This window comes from Lathyrus oleraceus, chromosome 1 (assembly GCF_024323335.1).
Source record: "Lathyrus oleraceus cultivar Zhongwan6 chromosome 1, CAAS_Psat_ZW6_1.0, whole genome shotgun sequence".
Lineage (NCBI taxonomy): Eukaryota > Viridiplantae > Streptophyta > Magnoliopsida > Fabales > Fabaceae > Lathyrus > Lathyrus oleraceus.
The window spans coordinates 353,459,701-353,476,891 of record NC_066579.1 but is presented as its reverse complement, the minus strand read 5'-3'; the positions used below and the strand labels follow the sequence as shown (position 1 = coordinate 353,476,891).

The window sequence follows — 17,191 nt, the reverse complement described above, 5'->3', positions numbered from 1 at the left end:
CGTGCTCTTAGAGATTACGCCGCTCCATCACAAGATGAGCCGCATTCAAGTATTGCTCCGCCCGCAATCGAAGCAAACAACTTCGAACTCAAACCTTCACTGTTGCAGGCAGTGCAACAGAACCAATTCTCTGGAAATCCTACCGAGGATCCAAACCTTCATTTATCCGTATTTGTCCAATACGCTGATACTGTTAAAGCTAATGGTGTCACTTCAGAGGCAATTCGACTTCGTCTTTTTCCTTTCTCATTAAGAGATAGCGCTAGAAGATGGCTTCAGTCTCTCCCTTCCAACTCTGTCACCACATGGAACGAGTTGAAGAAAGTTTTTCTTGCCCGATACTTTCCGCCAAGCAAAACAGCTATGTTAAGAGCCCCGATAAATGGATTTAAACAGAAAGATAACGAGTCTCTTTTCGAAGCATGGGAAAGATACAAAGACATGATGAGACTTTGTCCACACCATGGTTTAGAAGACTGGTTAGTAATTCACACATTCTATAATGGTCTCTTATACAACACAAGGTTAACAATAGACGCCGCTGCAGGTGGTGCACTAATGAACAAACCTTATGCTGATGCTTACCAGCTTATCGAAAGCATGGCCCAAAACCACTATCAGTGGGGAACCGAACGAACAATGGTGGAAAAACCTCAAACGAAAACCGGCATGTACGAGATAAGTAACCTTGATCATGTTAATGCAAAAGTGGATGCTCTGGTCCAGAAAATTGAAAGTTTAAATGTATCACCTCCAACCGCCGTGGTTGCTATAACTCAGAATTGCGAAGTCTGCGGAATCCAAGGTCACACTCCTACAGATTGTCAACTCTTGACAGGAATCCAAGCAGAACAAGTAAACTATGCTCAAGGAAGCCCCTACTCGCATACATATAACTCAAATTGGAAGAACCATCCAAACTTTTCATATAAGAGTAATAATGCTTTGTACGCACCTGGACAGTCTCCAAATCAAGCCCCAGCTATACCTCCGGGATATCAGAAGCCGAACCCATCTACACATAGCAATAACGCCCCTAGGAAATCCAACTTGGAAATCATGATGGAAAACTTTATAGCTTCTCAACAACAAACCAATAAAGATTTCTTAAACCAGAATGTACACACTGGCGAACAAATTAAACAACTAGCAAGTAAAGTGGATGCCCTGGCTACCCATAACAAAATGCTGGAAACACAAATATCACAAGTAGCTCAACAACAAGCGCCTACTGCTGCCCCAACTGGTACATTTCCTGGACAGCCCCAACCTAACCCGAGAAGCCAAGCTCATGCAATCATACTAAGAAGTGGAACGGAAGTGGAAGGACCATCTGATCCAAGGATAGAAAACCAAAACCCTAAAAAGTCAACTGAGGAAGAAAATAGACCTAAGGAAAAGGAAGAGAGTAATAAGGAAACCATAGAAAAGAAGGAACCTTATGTACCTCCACCACCTTATAAACCACCTATCCCTTACCCTCAAAGGCTTGTTAAAACCAAAGATGCGGGCCAATTTAAAAAATTTGTTGACCTCCTTAAACAATTAAACGTTACAATCCCGTTTACAGAAGCTATTACGCAAATGCCCTCATACGCCAAGTTCTTAAAAGAAATTCTTTCTAATAAAAGGAAACTTGAAGATAGCGAAACCGTTACACTCCCTGCCGAATGTAGCGCTATAATCCAGAACATGCCTCCTAAACTCAAGGATCCGGGTAGTTTCTCTATACCCTGTCACATAGGAAAATTTGTCATCGACAAAGCCTTATGCGATTTAGGAGCCGGAATTAGTGTTATGCCTTTATCCATATGCAAGAGACTGGAAATGGGAGAATTAAGACCAACCAAAATGTCTGTGCAACTAGCAGATCGTTCTGTTAGATACCCTGTAGGAATTCTTGAAAACGTTCCCGTACGCATAGGTCAATTCTACATCCCAACTGATTTTACAATTATGGACATTAGAGAAGATGATATTACACCCATTATATTGGGAAGACCGTTCTTAGCAACTGCCGGTGCAATCATAGACGTAAAACGAGGACGACTCACCTTCGAAGTAGGAGAAGAGAAAATTGAGTTCATTCTTTCCCAATTCTTGAAAGCACCTGCAATAGAAGATACATGTTACTTCATGGATATCATCGATGAATGCATAAAAGAAACAGAGTTAGAAAAGGACAAATCATCCGACTGTCCTGTAGAAGACAAACTTAATCAATGTTTAGCAATAACACCGGACCCTACGCAATGCCTTAAGAAACCAACCCTAGATCTGAAAACACTTCCCAAAAATCTGAGATATGAATTCCTAGACTTAGAACTTGAACGACCTGTGATAGTTAATGCTGACCTAGGAAGACTCGAAACAGAAAAACTCCTACATATCTTAAGAAAATATCCAACCGCACTAGGTTACAACATCACCGATCTTAAAGGAATAAGTCCTTCTATTTGTATGCACCGCATCATGCTAGAAGAAGACTGTAAAACTTCTAGAGAACACCAGAGGAGACTAAATCCGATCCTGAGTGAGGTAGTGAAGAAGGAAATAACCAAGTTATTAGAGGCAGGTATTATATATCCTATATCTGATAGCAAATGGGTTAGTCCTGTACACGTAGTACCAAAGAAAGGTGGTATAACAGTCATTGAAAATGAAAAAGGAGAAACTATAACCAAACGAATCGAATCGGGATGGAGAATGTGCATTGACTATAGGAAACTAAACAAAGCAACCCGAAAAGATCACTTCCCTTTACCATTCATTGACCAGATGCTAGAGCGATTGGCAAAACATTCACATTTCTGTTATCTAGACGGTTATTCAGGCTTCTTTCAAATACCAATTCACCCTGATGACCAAGAAAAGACAACATTCACGTGCCCTTTTGGTACCTTCGCTTATAGACGAATGTCGTTTGGCTTGTGTAATGCTCCTGCAACTTTTCAAAGATGCATGATGGTAATTTTCGCCGATTTTCTCGAAAACATCATGGAAGTATTTATGGATGACTTTTCCGTATGCGGACAAAGTTTTGAAGAATGCCTTGAGAACCTAGAAAGAGTTCTTGAGCGATGTGTAAAAGTAAACTTAGTACTTAACTGGGAGAAATGCCACTTTATGGTACAAGAAGGAATTGTTTTAGGACACATTATATCAAATAGAGGAATTGAAGTAGACAAGGCCAAAATAGAGGTAATCGAAAACCTTCAACCCCCTAAAACCGTGAGAGAAGTACGAAGCTTCTTAGGACACGCCGGTTTTTACCGACGATTCATCAAAGACTTCTCTAAAATAACTAAACCTTTAACCGGACTATTGATGAAAGATGCCGAATTCATATTCGACAATAACTGTTTAGAAGCATTTCAAACGCTTAAGCAAGCATTGATCTCAGCACCCATAATGCAGACACCCGACTGGAATGAACCATTCGAAATAATGTGTGATGCCAGCGATTACGCTGTAGGTGCTGTTTTAGGACAACGAAAGGATAAAAAGCTTCATGTTATATATTACGCAAGTAGAACTCTAGATGAAGCACAGATGAATTACGCCACAACCGAGAAAGAACTCCTAGCAGTTGTGTTTGCGCTAGATAAATTTCGTTCTTACTTAGTCGGAGCCAAAATAATAGTTTACACTGACCACGCTGCTATCAAATACCTCTTAACAAAAAAGGATGCTAAACCTAGACTCCTAAGATGGATCTTGTTGCTACAAGAGTTCGATTTGGAAATCAAAGACAAGAAAGGAACTGAAAACGTAGTAGCAGACCACCTCTCTAGACTTGAGAACCTTGAACCGGAAAGAACATCAATTAATAATGATTTCTCGTACGATAAGCTTATAGCTACTTTGGAAGAGAATAACTCTGACAAGCAAGTAGAAACCACCTTAGCTATATCTGTTACACCATGGTACGCTGATCTCGTCAACTATTTAGCTACCGGAATAGTTCCACCTACTTTATCCTACCAGCAGAAGAAATGATTCTTCTACGACATAAAACACTATTACTGGGATGATCCCTTACTTTTCAAAAGAGGCCCCGATGGTATTTTCCGTCGATGCATACCCGAAGAAGAGGTAGAAAATATAATCCAACACTGCCACTCCGCTCCTTATGGTGGACACGCAAGTACATCCAAGACCTGCTCTAAAATCCTACAATCCGGTTTTTATTGGCCAAGTATATGGAAGGACGTACATGCGGCTATTAAGGAATGTGACAGATGTCAACGCACAGGAAACATATCTAGACGTGACGAGATGCCATAAAAAGGTATTTTGGAAGTAGAGATTTTCGACGTGTGGGGAATAGACTTCATGGGACCTTTTCCATCCTCTTTCGGTAACAAATACATACTCGTGGCGGTAGACTACGTTTCAAAATGGATCGAAGCTATAGTTTCCCCAACAAATGACACCCGAGTAGTAACTAGACTCTTTAAGAATATAATATTTCCGAGATTTGGCATCCCAAGAATAGTAGTCAGTGATGGTGGATCATATTTCATATCCAAGGTACTCGAAAAACTACTGTTTAAGTATGGCGTAAGGCATAGAGTAGCGAAACCTTACCACCCGCAAACCAGTGGGCAAGTGGAAGTGTCCAACAAAGAGATTAAACAAATATTAGAAAAAACAGTCGTCACTTCAAGGAAAGATTGGTCATTAAAACTACCAGAAGCTTTATGGGCGTATCGAACTGCTTATAAAACCCCCATAGGGACGACCCCATTTAAGCTCATTTATGGAAAATCCTGCCACCTCCCGGTAGAATTAGAACATAAAGCCTATTGGGCTATTAGAAATCTGAACCTAAACTATAAGGCCGCCGGCGAAAAGAGAATCCTTGACATAAACGAATTAGAGGAACTCAGAAGAGACGCCTATGAAAATGCCAGAATCTACAAAGAAAGAACAAAACAATGGCATGACAAGCGCATATCAAGGAAAGTCTTCAAGCAAGGCGATACAGTCCTTTTATTTAACTCTAGGCTAAAGTTATTTCCGGGAAAACTACGATCCAGATGGTCAGGTCCTTTTCATATCACTAACATCTTTCCCAGTGGAGCGGTAGAAATTAAAGGAAAAACCACAGAATCGTTCACCGTAAACGGGCAACGTCTAAAACACTATCACTGTGCGGAAACCCACGAAGATTCGCAAATCCTACACTTAGACGAAATGCCTCCAGAAATTATAGATTGTAATTGATTGTTTTTATGTCGAGCTTGCGACATTAAACAAAGCGCTTAGTGGGAGACAACCCACAAATATTTTATTATTTCCTTATTCTATTATTATTTTTCTATTTTTTCCTTAATCATTCTTTTAATTTCTGTTTAGTATTCATTCTTAATTTATATTAATTTATTAAAAAAAAAACTTTTCTCTTCTTTCGGCATTTGGCAAAATCCTGACTAAAACTCATGTTTTCTTTTCTCTAGCTAACACTAACCAGATGGGACAAATTGACCGTATGGGTATCAAATTCAGAGGAATGGCTCACAAACTAAAATTTGAAGAACTAGCCACGAGAGAGATGCTACCTAGTTTATATGCTGATGACTGGGCTATGACTGCCCTTGGACTAAGAGAAAGTGTCCTGTATTTGCTAAATCAGATAGGGTGGGAAACATCTCCTATCCTACGACATTTCGTCACCTACCGGAGGCTAACACTAGAATTCCTTAGCTCATTAATCTATCTACCCAGCCATGGGAAAGGAATTAATAGAGGTTTTATCCAGTTCAGAATGTTCAACATGGAGTACCAATTTAATATTAGAGACTTTACCAACCTTTTGGGTTTCCCTACCTCCCTTGATACATTCACAGTGAGCCAGGAAGAACTTTTTGAATATAGAGAACTCGAACACTTTTGGGGTAGCTTGACTGGAAATGACGATCCCGAGGAACATGAGTTTCTCTCTGGAAACATACATAACCCGGCCTTCCGATACTTCCATAGGATCCTGACCCACACCTTATTTGGACAGAAGCCATACAGTACTTCAGTTTCACGCGATGAACTCTTCATCATATTCTGTGCTTCCCAGAACCGTCCAGTAAACGGTGCCACCTTTATGCTAGCAAATTTAGACCACCTTATCCAAGATGAGCGAGCACCTATTAGAGTAGGCGGTTTGATAACCATGATTGGTAATGCTATTGGATTACGTCAGCCTATGCTTGACTTAAGCCCCTTCTGTGGCATTACTACTATGAGTATACCCTTCCTCTTCAATGCCATATTTATAGCAAACCAAGGGTCTGACGAGTTCGAGCTTATAATTAATAACCAAGTTCTTTGCCTATTCACCTTACCCAATCCCAGGACTAATGTTCATAACCGCAGTAACTAGCTCTACAATCTGAACGCGACACCCTCTCCAGCTAGATCCACTGAATCCATCCAGGACTATGAGATTTGTGATGACCAGATCCCTTATGCTGAATCTGACCCTCAGACACCATCTGGCTATTATGATATTGACCCTCCTCCTCAGCCTGTTCAAACCGAAGAATCAGCAATATCCGACCTCCGACATCATATGCCCGGAACTGATTATAACACCGCCATTGAAGCTTTGATGTCAGAACAAGACGCCCTCAGAGAAGAGTTTACTGAAATGAGACACGAAGTTCTAGGATACATGAGCAGTATGACAAATCAGTTTCACGAGTTGCTATACCATGTTAACTCTTTTGCTCCTCCGGCCAGAGATCGTGCAGATGGATAGAAATTATTTTCTTAGTTATTTAGTTTTAAGTTAGATTATTCATTAATGTTATTTGAATTCATGTTCGCATTTGTTTCCCTTTCGCATTTTTTGTTTTTCTTTCCAATATTACATTATGATCATTTTATTGAAGCTATTTATTTAATTTTATTATGCTATAGCTATTATGTTCTCTACTGTTGCTACCTATGACTTATTGAATTATATATGCACTATTATACAAAGTAGAATAAGCATGCAGGAGAAATTAAATTGCAGAATAAATCAATCAGTAGCATAACAAACAAAAAAAATAATAATATATAATAACTTACCAGTCACTCTGAAGGACGCTAGCTGAACATTAGCCAAACAGACAGTGTGACGAGCGTCACACATTCTGTCACGAACGTCACGCTAAGTACCTGTGACGCCCGTCATGCACCTGTAACGAGCGTAACGCCCTTCAGACTAGGTGAACGTTAAGGAGCTGTTGGAGACGAACGTTACACCCCCTTCAACTTTTTACCTTCCCCATTTATTCACATTTACCGCACAATTATTCACTTTTCAACCACCTATTTTTCCAACTTCCAAAATGTTTCCTATAAATACCCACCAAACCTTCCTTCATTCACCACAAACCACTTTCTTCTATCAAACACTTTTCTTTTCTTTCCAATTTACCTCTTTCAGTTCATCCATCAGTATGGAGGGTAACCAGAATTTCGGAAATATCATCTTCCGAACCGAAGATGAAAATTATCAAAGGGAGCAATACGAGCGTTTCCAACAGCGAGGCGTCGTCTCCACCAGGTATCCTGATTTTACTTGTTTACAACAATTAGGATTACTCCAAGGTATCGAATGGATGCTCCGTCAAGCCGACTTAACCTTTCTGTGCACGCATAATCAACCCACTTACCCCTCCCTAACCTTAGAATTCTTAAGTTCATACGCATACACCACTCCCGCCGGTGAAGACGAATTCTTAACCGGTACCGCAACCTTCCGTATGTTCAACACCGAGTACTCCTTAACCCAAAACCAGTCGAGTACCATGCTACAATTCTCCACAGAAGGCCAAGTCTACCCCAGAATCCCTCCCGATCTAAACTGGAACACAGTTGCCGTTTTCACCCTCTTTAAGAAAATATCCGGTCTAGATGGCTACAACTGGGAAGAGCTTCTTCTTTCCCACATACATAATCCAACCATCCGATATTTTATCCGCATTTTACAGAACACAGTTTTTGGTAGACCAAATAACAGCAAGGTCAACGCAAAGGAACTCTTCTTCCTCGAATGCGTCTTCGAACCGCAAGCTAAGGTAAACGCCGCCTCTTTTCTATTTCATCATATCCGCACCTTATGTGCTAGAGGCCGTCAACCCTTTGTCATTGGCGGATTAATCACCACCATAGCACTAGGCTTAAACCTAGGGGACCGCCTCCAAACTTTAGAATCTTTATCTCCCCTATTTATGGATATAGCCTACTGTCGATCCAGCCGCCTGATTAAGAACAGAGTAGGCGGAGGATATTATCTTATGGTGAACAACCAGGCTATTCCAAGCGTTGTTCTACCCAACATGGCCCTAACAGATGTCACAAACCCCAACCGCCACCTCTATGATCTAAATGCTCCCGAAGCCACCGAGCCTTCACAAGCAAACCCGCCCGCAGACGAGTTTGAAGACATGGAACAAGGTGATCCTACTCCTACACAACAATCTGTCCCGCTCAACCGCTCCGATGCTGCAGCTGGCCCATCCTCACGTCGTCGACGACGAAGGCCTGCAACCAACGACGACATCATGGATGCAATTGATGGTATGCAAGCACAGAATCTCGAAATGATGCAACTAATACGCCAAATGCAAGAACAACAGGAAGCGAGGAATACAATTACTGACCAGCGGTTCACTGAGTTGCTTAGCCGGTTTGACAACTTAGAGGTACATCAACGATCACCAGGTCCAAGAACCAGAGGCGGAAGGCAGCCTTAGTTGTCATCTCTTTTCCCTTTCCCTATTGTATTTCATTTCCTTCAAACATTGGGGACAATGTTTAATTTAAGTATGGGGGGGGGGGGGGGAAACTTGTTCTTTCTACTTCCATTTTTTTCAACTTCCATTTCTTTTTCAAGTATGTACTTTTCTTTTCATTGTTATTTCCCTATAAAAAAAAATAAAAACAAAAAAACAAAAAAAAAACAAAAAAAAAAACAAATTTTTTTTATTATAATATAGATTTATTTTAAGTTAAGTCCCGAGTGTGAACAATTTCTATTATCTATTCCCTCAAATTTTCACGAGCCACAACAAAAATTCAACACCCAATAAGTATAAAGGTTGCTCATTTTATCGAACTTGAGACGAATTAAGACAAAAACTACTACCGCCAAACACTCCAAACAAACCTCAACACGTTAGATCAGGATAAGTACCTATTATACCAATCCCTTGAACTTTTAGTTTTATAGTAACCCCGAGTAGTTTATACAAGAAGTCAGCACCATCTTAATAGCAAACTACGTGGAGGGCCGATGAATATAAGTGAATGATTCCCAAAGTAACATAAAAAATATAAATATATCAGGAAATGCACTAAGTAAGTTAGGTGATCCTTACCAGATCATTTAATCTAAAGGTTGCAGATCATACAAAAGCATAAGATGAAAGATCCATTATGAGTTGGTTCAGCAGGTATCTGGTACTGAACTTGGTAGGGCAGACTACGGTCCGATCCCCCGCAATTTGCAATGGACTGAATAACGAAGTTATCCGACTTATGTACCAGAACTTCAAGCTAAAAAGGGGATCAGAGTCACTAACCGGTTACTCCACTACGTGCGCGAAAAGATAAAGGGCTTAATGTGATTTCGCTAGAATGAAAACGGGTGAAATAAGAGTAAAGGAACTAGGACGGCTATAATGGCATTACTTGAACTGGTTTGCATGAGGTGAGGTTATCTAGGTTGTGACGGTGGTTGTCAATGTCAAGATTAAACTCAAGTCACTTCTAAACAAAGTTTACATGCAACCTACTACGAACTGATGTGTGTTTTGAAATTTCATCTGGCTAAAACCTTTAACGAGTTCTATACTGAATTTTGCTTGAGGACAAGCAAAGATCTAAGTATGGGGGAGTTTGATAACATGAAATTATATCATATTTTAGGACTTAATTCAATTAAATTATATTATTATTTATTTCAATTTACTGCATTTTATTAGATATTACGCGGTATTTCCTTTCTATTTGTCTCAGGTGTCTTATTTGAAGCACAAGTAAAAAAGGAAGAAAAGGAGGTGCAAAAAGGAATGAAAAGAAACAAATAGCAAAAGCCAAGCCCAGCCCAAAGAAGACACAGGCGTCGTGCCTGTGACGACCGCCACGGATGCTGTGATGAACGTCACGCTGCATACACTTATGTGACGAGCGTCACACATGGTGTGACGGACGTCACACATGGTGTGACGGACGTCACACCATCCCCCTACAATTCTGCCTTCAGAGACGTTGAGTCCTATATACACGCTGAATCCTATTTCCACGGCGATGCATCCGTTACGTGAAGACTCCTTGACGCGGACTGCTTTGAAAACCGTTACGGAAAGCATCAATATAAGTAGCAACGGTTCCACGCTTCCACGCCCCCACGCTTTTTTCCAGATTTCGGCATTTTCCAATTTTCTTTTCTTCAGCAGTTTAAGCATACCTTTTACATACCGCTTTTGCAAATTTTTATTGTTTTCTCTTGCAATTTTATTTTCTTTTCTTCTCTAGCACTTAATTAGTTTTTCACATAATAGTTTCTACACCAGAAACTATTGTGTACTTTTTCACCGGATCTAACCTTACGTTAGAATCTAGTTTTTTTTATTCCTTCGTTTTAATTTGCTGGTTAATTGAAGAATTCAAGAACAAATCCTACCGGCATGTGGTGGAGTGTTCAAGACTACTGTTTAATTCAGGTTCTTTAATTATTGTTTAATGCTTTGTTTTATTATTCATTTATATTATTTGCTTGAGATGAGTCTGTTTATGCACGATAATTATTTAAGTTCGTTTAGCATGTCTGGCTAATTCGCCTAGATATCGGTATGTAGAGTAAGCGGAATAAGGGATCAAAACTAAGTCGGTTTAATTAAATTTAAAATTAAAATCACTCTTTTTACGGTCTCAGTTTACAGGTTTAATAACAACATTTTTATACGAGAGTAAAGGACATAAAGAGGTTAAAATCAATAGAGCGAAAGTTTGAGGTTTTAACTGGACGGTGTAAATTGGATATTAATTCTAGATCAGGGCGAGAGCAATTTTTAGAGTTAATTAAATTCTAATCTTTTCCAAAAAGTATTTTTAAAGATTGAATGTGAGGATGTGAGGACGAGAGTTAAGCATTCGAATTTAATTGTATAACCTAAATCAACAGAGCGAGAGTTTGAGATAAGGGTGTTTAAACGGTTAGTGTTTTCTTAAAAAGAGTTTCTACGGACTTTATTGCTTTCAAAAAATGGTTTTTGACTTAATTATAAGTGACAGCTACGTTAACATAAAATCATGGTTTATTCAACAGAGCGAGAGTTTGAGATAGAACTTTTAATCAATAAAGTCAACTGAAATGATTTATTTTAAAACCAAGAAACCGACAAAGAATTGATTCCCTAATTACGACGAACTACATACCGATATCCATTTATTTGATATTTAATTTAGATTCTATTTTTAGTTTTAACTTTTCCCCAAACAATCAAACATTATCCACCTTAGCTTTACGAAGTAACCTTAGATAACGGTATATCGATTCATAAGTCCCTGTGGGATCGATATCTTTTAAAACTACGCGATAGAACTGTGCACTTGCAGTTTGTACCCCAAATTCGACTCATAAAGTCGCGATCAGATACCCGTCTACCGGATATCCGCACGAGTACAGAGCGAGTACGAATATCATATTTAATAAATGGGACGAGTAGTGGGGGACTACTACCCGTATCCATGGGTATCCATTACCATTCCTACAAGAGAATCACACTCTTGATTAAAACAAACTTAGCATAACATCAGTGTAACAGAACTCTCATAAAGAACTTTTTATTGTCTTGGCACTAAATCAACTTTAGTGAAAATATAATTTTAGAAATAAAGATAGTAGAAAGGTTTCTATTAAGAAAACTAGTGTAAAATGAAATGAGGAGAAACCTTATTTATATAGGAAAAGTTTTGGCTAAAAAAGAAAATGATACATGAGCATTTTAAATCTTTTAATTAAAAATCCTAATTGTTTAATCGATTAACCAACCCAAATAAGGAAAGTTTGAGTTTTAAAGTCCCATAACCCATTAATAACTCATCTAATCTATTAAGAGACATTTAAAATTATTTAATTGATCGTAGGAAGCCTTTAATTGATTAATTAGTGTAAAATATCTTCCTAATTGATTAACCAAGATTCTAGCTAATTAAGTGAATGCTCGGAAAATTTGTAAGAGATTTTATCAAAAGACAGAAGATGTTTGAAGAGCATTTTGTGTGTGTATGTTTGTGCATTACCTTATGACCTCCAAACTTACTCTTGTCTATTTTACAACAAACTGATCAAACTAAGACGCTAACCACATGGCCAAACGGGCTTTCACACTTTCTCACTTAGATAAATTCAAGTTCCTCTACTTGATTCAATATTTATAAATTTAACTGAAACTTGAAACATCAGACTGATGAGGTTTGAGATATCTCTTCTTGTTCAGATTCTATCGTTAGGAACCAATAGAAAACTGTTATCAACTCTCCGTTTGAAAGTTGGCACAAAGAATTCTTAAAAGAGCTATTATCAACACTAAACATCATTTAACTAAAGAGTTGTCATCACCAAAGTTATTTGACATATGTCATTATCAAAACCAATTGACAGTTATACATGCATAGAACATATAGACACAATCATAATCCTCGGCATATCTAGTCTCACTAGTAGAAACCTTCACATAAAATCAACCTTTCTCCACCTTAATTTTGAGTGTTCAATTTTCATGTCTTTGCACTTTATCGCTATACGTGTCTCATCAAAAGTAACATTCATGTTTATAATGAACTTTTATCTTTTAGGTTTTATCTTCCATATCTTGTATCCATCTCACAACTCTAGCATCAAGCATGTCTTACTTAATATGTACAAACATCAAAGCTCTAAAAATATTCAAATTAGATAAATATTATGATTTTCCACTCCAAACTTTCATATGTGTCTTGTATCATATTTTTGTGGTTGGACATATGTTGATCAAATAAGCTACAATAACAAAAATTTCACCCCAAAAACTCTTGAGTAACTTAGCTCCAAAAAACATGCATGTTATGCAGTGTTCTCGATTTTGTGTCGTTTTATACCTTGTTTCCATAAAAACTCTTTAAATTGCTCTGAAAAAAAGCTTCATGCCAATGTCGTTCTTAAAATTTTCAGTTTAGTTTCCGTCTAATTTCTTAAAGAGTATATCCTTCCTTAAGATTTTCAAAGGTGTAACTTTTATGTTTCAATATGTGTTCATAATTTTATATAGAAATCATCAAACATAATCAAGGAGAAAAATTATAAATCATCCATGTGAGTTTCTACCCTTGTCGGATGCTATAGAGAGACACATGCAATACCATCATATTCATGTTACTTCCAATATTAAAAAGTCCAAAATTTTCTTGGAAGTAACATTAAGATGAATTGTATTGCATGTATCTTAAGAGTTGAAGTCACACATTATTTTAATTACAAGAAAGTTTAGCGTTTATATATTTTACACAAAGACACTTTAACAAAATCTTGTGGGTTTGAGAGAAGGACCAAATACATGGATTTGAGAGAAGGACCAAACACATGTGCCTTAAACCCAAAGCATTTTTTAAAAAAAATTGTATTAAATAATTTCCAAATACATTTCTAAAATGATTTAATTAAAAATAATAATAAATATCCAAGGTATCACTATGTCACTAAATTTAATTTTATATCATAGTCATCACTGATACATCTGTAAAACTGGAGAGAGACCAACAAAATCTCAAGAATAAAGTTGAGGAATAAAAAAAATTAAGTTTTAAAAACACATTTTTTACCTCTCTAAATAGGGGGATAAAAAATGTACCTAAATCTAATTTTTCTTAAATTTTATTATTTTCTTTTCTTGTAATTTCTAACCACATTTTTTGAATCAAATGAATTTCAACGATTAAAATTTATATCAAAGTTATTATAATTATTTATTCTAGTAATTAGTATTCATATTTATTTTAAAATTATAACTATAATAATTAAATTAATATTAAAATCAATTATAAATAAAAAATATAAATATGTGGATCGAGTTTGGGTTATTTATAAATAAACACTATTAAAATAAAATAAAAAACTTAGATCAACTAAGATTCATAAAAATTTAATTTATTTTATTCATTCAATTCCTTATTACTCACTCCCAAAAAAATGCACTAAATTTAAAAAGTTTTTATCAAACAAATTAGGCCGATCTAGACTTTTATATATCATGTCATAAACTTATATGAAAGTACATGATCTCACTCCAAATCGCCATAATCATTAATTACCTTAAATGTGTGTGGTAACGAAACTTTCATTATGTTTACTCCTATAGGTATTTTGGTGATTTTGGAGGCTGTCCATTCTTGTTTGACTGCATCCCTATCAAAGCTTCCTCTTTGAGTTGTTTGTTGCTTCTCTCCCATTGACACATGTTGGTTTTATTCAAGCTTTGGTTGGTTTGCATGATTTTTACCTCCAAATTTGATCACTCTTTTGGAATAGCTTTATTTGGCTATCTATTCCTTTCCAACCTTGATTGTAATGGGTTGGAATACTACTTATAATCTCTTTTTCTATTTTACTTGACCTTTCAATTTTATTTTATTTTATCTTTTTTCATGTTAAATATGTATTTTTATATTTGTAAATGTTAATAATATTGCACCAACTTTATTTCTATTTATGCATGTTACAAATACTCTTACTTGATCATTCAAATGATATTTTTAATTCCTAAGATAAAGTTTAAATTTTTCACAATGACATTTACAACATATAATCCATCAAAACTAATACGGTCTTTCTAAATTTAATTGTAGATTTAATCAATTGTTATTGTCTACAAAAGTCTAATTGTAAGTTAATGGTGAAATGATCAGTATACTAGAAATTACAATATTAATTAATTAAAAATAATTAAATTTTATACTAGTAACTAAATTATAAAACTATTTTTTTTATTATAATAGTGATGAGAGGGAAGTACTTAATACTCTCGCATGTAATGATCAAATAGATATACTCTAACATGTAATATAAATGAGAAAATTTGGTTCAATTGTAGAAATATTTTTAAGACTAAACACTAATTTAATTTAATTAAAATAATAAGAAATACATCAAAATTTTAAACTTAAAGATTCTTTGTATAGTTGTCGTGAAAGAAGAGAACATTAGAGATTGTAAGAATTAATTTATAATATTCAATCTATTCATCGCATTGTTTAATACAAAGATTTAAAACTACAATCATAATTTAGTATACATACACACAATTTTATGATCTATAATTTGCTAATCTATTCATTTATGAGATATTATTAAGGATTATAGAAATATCCAGACGGATTCAATGAAAAAACTTTTAGGTAGTCTCTATCGATAATTCTGAAATACAAAAGTGTAAAGACGATTACTACCACTTGTTGGCTTGTAGATCTTCTTCTCCTGATATTTCTAATACCTTAAACCCTTTTCAGATGAAGAAAAAAGATAATATGTTTGTTGCACGGTATATTAGGGATCATAGCCTATATATAGAGTGATGACTAATTAGTGTTCCTATTATTTCGGAATAGATCATCCTATCATTCACTCATATTTGACTTCATATCTGACTAATTAATTAAATAATTAATTAATAAATTGAAATTTAATTAGCATGTTTAACTTTATTTGACAATTTAATCAATTAATCCTCTTAATTTGATAAATAACTAATATAATTAATATAAATATATATGACCACATAATAATTATTGAAATATAGCAATTAAATAATATTCAAATATAAAATATTTCAACAATCTTTCACTTGGGTAATATATTTTAATAATTATATCAAAGTTCTTTAAGCACGTATCTGATGATATTTATCCTTAGATTTTGACTTTACAATCTGGTCCACTTCATACATCAATAACAAAACCACTACGATTGTCGTCACTGGCATATAACATGACGGAACCCCCCGACGACGACAACATTAATGTACTTGATGATATAGATTGTTATGGATGATTGGTATGGAAATTTCATATAATGTGATGTCTGAATCATGTATATTTCCAATTGGTTCAACAAAAGTCTTTATTGAGCTCAAAATGAAGTTTGAAAATTCAATATTTGCATAAATGATTCAAAAATGGTTATAACAATAATAATCTCATAAACTTTATTTCTGCAGATAATCTTAACATATTGTATGCATTGATATCAAAATAATATTATAAAATATAAAGAAGAATGGACTCTCACTAATCTATGATATCCTTAGTGACAACAATCATATGAAAGACCTTATATGTTAAGTCTTTGATTAGTGAATCTTTTAGCATAAATTCCATATGTATATGTTCTAGTTTCATCAATAATGACTTATAAGTCAATGAATTTTTTTAAAATTTATTGTTGAAACACTATATGAATGTCTTACAGCACTATATAACTTGACTAGTCTTTCAAAGCTTTATATTATAAATAAATGACATAAATACTTATCTTCATTTATTATGTATTAGAATTCCTGTTCGACATCTAAAATATCAAAGTCGAACATACTAATGATCTACTCATTGTCTGATCTTCGATCTATGAATACAATTTCTTTTGTTCTCTATAATAATTCTCATTGTTGCTCTTTTTTTCTTCAACGATTCAATATTTATTTGTTCAAGTGTACAAATTTTCCATATACATAAAATAAAAATCATATATAAAATTCTTACAACCAAACATAGAAAAGTACTCAAATTTCCAAATTTATGTTAAGGTAGTTATAATTGAGACCTAATAGTCTCATTTAGTAATTAAAATAATCCTAATATTAATGTATTCCATGTTGAATTTACTCTCAACCTTATTGATGAAACTCTTTTGTGATATCTGAATGGTACCTTGAGAATAATCTCTAATTATAAAAATAACTAAATACAAAGGAGGATTTTCAAAGATCTTTCATCGCTAAATTTTCATTAGAGATTTCTTGGTTTCACATAATAAACTATACAATTTTTCACTTAATACAATAAAATTGACTTGTTATATAAGAAACATAAACGTACTCCTACTGACTTTATAATACCCATAATTTTCTCTCTTTTTCATATCAAAATCGAATGAGACAACTAACTT

General features: G+C 35.3%; 1 non-coding gene across 1 annotated transcript; it reads right to left on the bottom strand.

Moving 5' to 3' along the window:
- Positions 1 to 363: 363 nt before the first annotated feature.
- LOC127116326 (small nucleolar RNA R71) lies at positions 364 to 470 on the bottom strand. The gene has a single exon (XR_007801278.1). It is a non-coding gene; the product is annotated as a small nucleolar RNA R71 (small nucleolar RNA).
- Between the last annotated feature and the right edge of the window lie 16,721 nt (positions 471 to 17,191).